The sequence below is a fragment of the Eretmochelys imbricata genome, chromosome 14 (assembly GCF_965152235.1).
Source record: "Eretmochelys imbricata isolate rEreImb1 chromosome 14, rEreImb1.hap1, whole genome shotgun sequence".
NCBI classification, from domain to species: Eukaryota; Metazoa; Chordata; order Testudines; family Cheloniidae; genus Eretmochelys; species Eretmochelys imbricata.
In genome coordinates, this window is record NC_135585.1 from 40,282,359 (window position 1) to 40,288,018 (window position 5,660).

Genomic DNA, 5,660 nt, shown 5'->3' on the forward strand with positions numbered 1-5,660 from the left:
GGCGGAAATGAACGAAACTCTACAATAGAACAAGAACGGCATTTGTTAAATGTCAATATCACATTGTCAATTTAAATGCATTAAGGTTCAAATGCTCCCTCTCCTTCAGGTCACACGCCCAAATACTAGGCTGAGCACACAGAATGGGGGCTTGGAGTCATATAATGGAGGCTTATGACATCTGAGAGTGAATGAGAAAAACTGACACACAAACATGCTGCTAAGGCAAGCTCAGACCTGTGTAAAAACCCTAATGTTTCTGATTGGCAAAAGAATAAGCCTTGCTCCTTTCATTCTGCTCCAAAGAGCAGACACTTGTGGTGTGAAGTGAGAAAACCAGATCACCAGGAGGAGTCTGGCAAATGAAGGTGTAGGCACTGGATTCCCTGAATTCTGACAGCCTCGTTTTGGCTGGTAAAACACCCCACAATTTTGCTGGCTGTAAATCGGCTTGGTTTGGACTTCAGAAGCTTCCATTGTCCCTGACAGACACCAGTGCGCCATGAATGAGGTTGTGCCAGTCCAAACCCTAACCTCCTAAGCCTTTTTAGGTGGTCATCATTTGATTTCATTTGTGCTGTGCCATGTAGATCAGTTTTTATGTTGCTTTGTGATCATCGTATATTAACTTTTGAATTTCTCTGCCAAGGGATATCGTTGATTCAAACTGCTTAGTGACATTCTGAAAACTGAATGATCTTCTCGGTATTGATTACATAGGCTCTGAATACAGGGGTGAGGCAGTGACCTCTTGGTTACAGTCTAGAGTGTGAGGGGTTTAGGGACCTGAAGTTGGGGGTTTGGGTGAGGGCATCTCAAAGACTTTTCCTCTGCCTAGAGCACCACATAGGGGTTTCTGTGGGCCTGGTTTTAATGAAAATCAGGCTACTGGAAGCATCTCACCTCCCCATCATCATTGCAGTCATCAGCCAGAGAGATGGCCATAGAGTCATTCATAGAGGAAATTCTCAGTCTCTTTATATGGCCAAGCACTCACTGCAGGTAATTAAAAGCTATTACTGGGGATAATCTGGATAAGAGATAATACTGCAATACATGAACTGGGATTGTAGTTGAAGCCCACACCTTGACTAGAGCACTCAATGGGATGCTGATTGAAAATTTTCTGACACAAATGTGGATTCATCAAAATCAAAACTTTCTACTGGGATGTGTCATTTTCAGTGACATTTAGTTTTGCAAATACATCAAACAAAATAAAAAGAAATAAAACACTATTATAAAAGAAATAGAAATGAAATATAAAAAAGTAAAATAAAATAAGCCAAAATGTAAAATTAAAATAAACACTATAAAACAAAAAATATAAAATGCAATAAAAATATAAAGATATTAAAAAGAAAAAATATAAAAACATATTTTCAAAAATGGAAAATTAAAAAAAATAAAAATTAAAAATTAAAAAATAGCATTTGAAAGTAAATAAAAGAGTAAAAAAAGAAAAAGTCAAAATTGAAGTGAAATGTGCTGGGTGAGAGTCAAGAAGAGTCCCAAGAAGAGGAACCTAAGACATAAACCAGAAGTGAGGGCCCAGGGCTGCTAAGCCATGCCCCCCAATATCTCAAAAAATGCCATCCTACAGTTGTACTCATAAATTTATCCAGCTCTCTCTTAAAACTAATTAAGTTGTGCATCCCTACAGCTCCTGTTGGAAGGTTGTTCCAGAATCTCACCCCTCTGATGGTGAGAAACCTTCTAATTTCCAGCCTGAATTTGTTCATGGCCAGTTATATCCATTTGTTTTTATGCCAACAAGGGGAGGGAATTAGGAGAGGAGCTCCAGCATAACTTTTATCCCAGTGGTTATGGTACTCATCTCTGATGTGGGGGACCCCTACTTCAAGTGTCTGATGAGGAGAAATGATTGAAACAGGGATCTGCCCCCTCCCATGTGCGTGCCTTGACCCACATTATGGGATATTTTGATGTGGGTCTCTCTAAATCTTTCCTGTTCAAGTCTAAATCCCTTTGTGAATCTAGCCTCAGCTGGGGATCTATGACTGATTTACATGCCCTGGGGATCTGGGCAATTGAATTCAATGGATCTACACTGATTTAGACCAGTGGAGGATTTGGCCCAAAGTGTCAGTCAGATACCTGAGTCAGTCAGGTTCCCTACCAGGCCCTCCATACAGTTTCGCAATGCTGATGTGGCCCTTGGGCCAAAAAGTTTGCCCACCCCTGCTCTAACCCCACCTAAGGTGGCAAGAAACCATGGTGATAGAGGGGAGAGGAGAAGAAGGAATAAGATGGAGGAAACCCCTCAACTTTTACCCTAGTAGTTAGGGATGTAGCAGACCCTACTCAAGTGCCTGATAAGGAGAAAGATTTTTAAAAGGGATCTGCTTCCTCCCATGTGGGTGCCGTAACCACTGCGATATGGGATACCTGATATGTCTCTCTCTCAATCTCTCCTCATAGAGCCTTAATTCCTTTGTGCATCTTGACCCAGCTGGGGATCACACTCATTATTAATTATTGTTATTAGTGGAGACAGAGACATTAATAGTGATGTGTCCTATAAGATACTACGGATATTAAATAGGGTTTTCAACAAAATACTCGAGAAGAACTACAGAATGCAATAGACAAAGATGTTCTTTTCATAGAACTGGCTAGATCCTCCAGTGGTATAAATTAGCCAGAGCACCGTTGAAGTCAGTCGGTCAGATTGAAAGAGATATTTGCCCAAAGAGAGAGAGAGAGAGAGCGCGAGCACACGAGTGCATGAATGGCTCTAGATCCTGGTGCTTCTAGCATTCACCCTTGATGGAGACCCAGGATCCTGTCCCCTTTTCTCCAGTGTCTCTTCCACCCAATGGGGACATGGCCTGCTGAGTTCAATGGAGCCACACTGATTTAGACCAGCTGAGGCTTCGGCCAAAGTGTTAGATACCTGAGCTGAGAACCTCCCAAACACAAGTTATCCACAGTTCTATGTTCTTTGCTTTTTTAAAAAAATAAGATCAACACTACTTGAGAAATTTGAATTTCCCCAACATTTTCCCTACAGCTATTTTCACCTCCTTGTTTTTCAGGCTGTAGATGATGGGGTTTAACATGGGGGTCAAGATACTGTACTGGATGGAGAATATTTCATCTAGAACCACAGGGGAGACTGAGCTGGGTTTTGTGTACTGGAAAAAAGCTGTCAAGTACAACAAACCAACCACAGTAAGGTGGGAGCTGCAGGTGGAGACGGCTTTATGCCTGCCCCCCACAGAGCGTAACCTCAGGATGGTGGAGATGATGTGAATGTAGGAAATCAGGGTGAATACAAAGGTGCTTGATCCAAATATGAAAGCAGAAGTAAGAAGCACCACTTGAGGGTCTCAGTGCAGGACAGTTGTAACAGAGGAGGGAGCTCACAGCTGAAATGGCTGATTTGATTGGTCCCACAGAAATGCAACTTGAGGGCAAAAACAGTGTTAAGCAGGGCATGGAAGAAGCCTATTGCCCATGCACCAGTCACCAGCTGAACACAGATCCCTTTCCTCATTGTGTCCATGTGACACAATGGGTCACAGATGGCAACACAGCGGTCATAAGCCAGAGCTGAGAGAATAAAAATTTGAGTAGTAGCCAGCAGGAAAATGAAGAACATCTGTGCAATGCAACTATTGACAGAAATGGTTTTGTGCTTTGCTAGGAAATGCACCAACATCTTAGGGACAATGGCTGAGGAATAGCAGATATCAACAAAGGATAAATGAGACAGGAAGAAGTACGTTGTGGTGTGAAGGTGAGGATCAGCCCTTATCACCAGCATGATCACCATGTTTGCCAAAAGCGTGATTAGGTAGACAACTAAAAATATCAAGAAGAGGAAAATCTACATCTGTGGGTCATTGGAAAGTCCCAGGATAATAAATTCAGTCACTTCGGTTTGATTTCCCACTGATCCTTAATCAGGAAAACTGACCTGTCAGACTGGAAAAAATGAAATTAACACACAAGTAAATTGAAATGGCTTGTAGAGATCATCTGATCAGTAGGATGAATGTAAAGAGAGGCCTACTACATCCTATAAAATGTGTGTTCAAAATAGACAAAACTCTGCTCAGCTGTGATATTGGGACAATCTAGGGTCATCAGACAGCATGAGAAATTGGGATGGGGGTGGGGGGGGTGGGGAAATAGGAGTTTATATAAGAAAAAAGACCCAAAAATCAGGACTGTCCCTATAAAATCGGGACATCTGTTCACCCTAGGACAGTCAGACATAGCACTCCCTCATTCTCTCCTGTTGAAGCTGTTCCACTGTGGTTAAATAATAAAAAAGCTTTGGAGCAGAGGCACTGGATACTCAGCCTCCTGCATCTGGAGTTGAGTGCCCTAACCACCAGGATATAAAGTCACTCTCTTGCTGTTTCTCTCTGTCCTAATACCTCTTTAATCTGTCCCCTTAACTTCAATAGAGCTACAGCTGATTTACACCAGCTGGAGAATTGGGCCATTGATGCCTATGGAGTTATGGCTGATGCACACCAGCATGAGATCTGGCCAATTCTACAAATACTCTACAAAAACTACAGAACGTAATATCTATAGTATCTTATTGGATTGATCCCCATTAAAATCTCTAGAATTCTAGAAGAGGAAGAAACCACCGAGGCCTAGAAATTCTGGTTTCCCACCCAACGGGGTATAGCCCGTCAACACAAACCAGTATGGAGAATATGTCATTCATAATATTATCGATTACCTCTAAAGTGGGCCTCAGAATACCTTATCTGGATGACAGCCTCCTCCCCAGTAGAGTGTTTTGTGTGGAGGTGGGCAACCTCATGTATCATGCAACTGTGCAAAACAACCAGAGATCATTTGTGACAACAGAGTGAAAATGACTTGCCTTATAAACCAAGAAGTGATCTGAGGTTGTCTTTTGGCAAAACCAGAAGAGAGCCTGGAGCAAACAAATGCTCCAACACTGGAAGGAGAGAAACGACAGCACCGAGAAAGAAATGACTGAGCATAGATTCACTGCACAACTAAGAGCTTTATTCCAAATAGGAGAATCGACACAAATGGAGATTGAAAGCCTGAAAAGGGAGATTAGTCATGTAGAGCTACATACAAACATTTTGGTGGGAGCAGTGACATAGGATAAACAGAAACCAGAAATGGAAGAAAATTTGAGGACAAATGAAGGAGGGAAAGAGCACCTGAGGAAAGTACAGAAAATATGAAAGATTTGTTGATCGAGATCATGCAGAGTGTAAGAGACATTGAGCACCAGTGCTACCAACTGTGAAATTTGTAGACCATCACACACTGGATGATATAATGCAAGTAACTTAATGAAGTGCTCAAGGAAACTGGAGAAAAAAAACAACAACAAGGATTAGCCAGTACAATTATATAATTTATGCTACAGTAACAGTAGCAGCTCAGATGGCTTGATGTTAAACCAATGAACATATGAACCATTGGAAAACTTCCTATATCTAAGAACCTCCATGGAAATGAAGGTTAAAACAGAAGAGTATGCTTTTTTGTTGAGATACTGGATGAATATGAGAAAAATCATTTGTCGAGAAAAGAACAGCAAACAGCCTTGGAGATGAAATATCAGTGGAATGAAAGGATGTGAAAGTTATGAAGGAACAATGTAAAGAGAAGCTGATCACTTAGAGTCA

General features: G+C 41.5%; 1 pseudogene; it reads right to left on the reverse strand.

The window, feature by feature from the left end:
* Window positions 1-2,993: 2,993 nt before the first annotated feature.
* Window positions 2,994-4,817, reverse strand: LOC144274025 (olfactory receptor 5G9-like; annotated as a pseudogene).
* Between the last annotated feature and the right edge of the window lie 843 nt (window positions 4,818-5,660).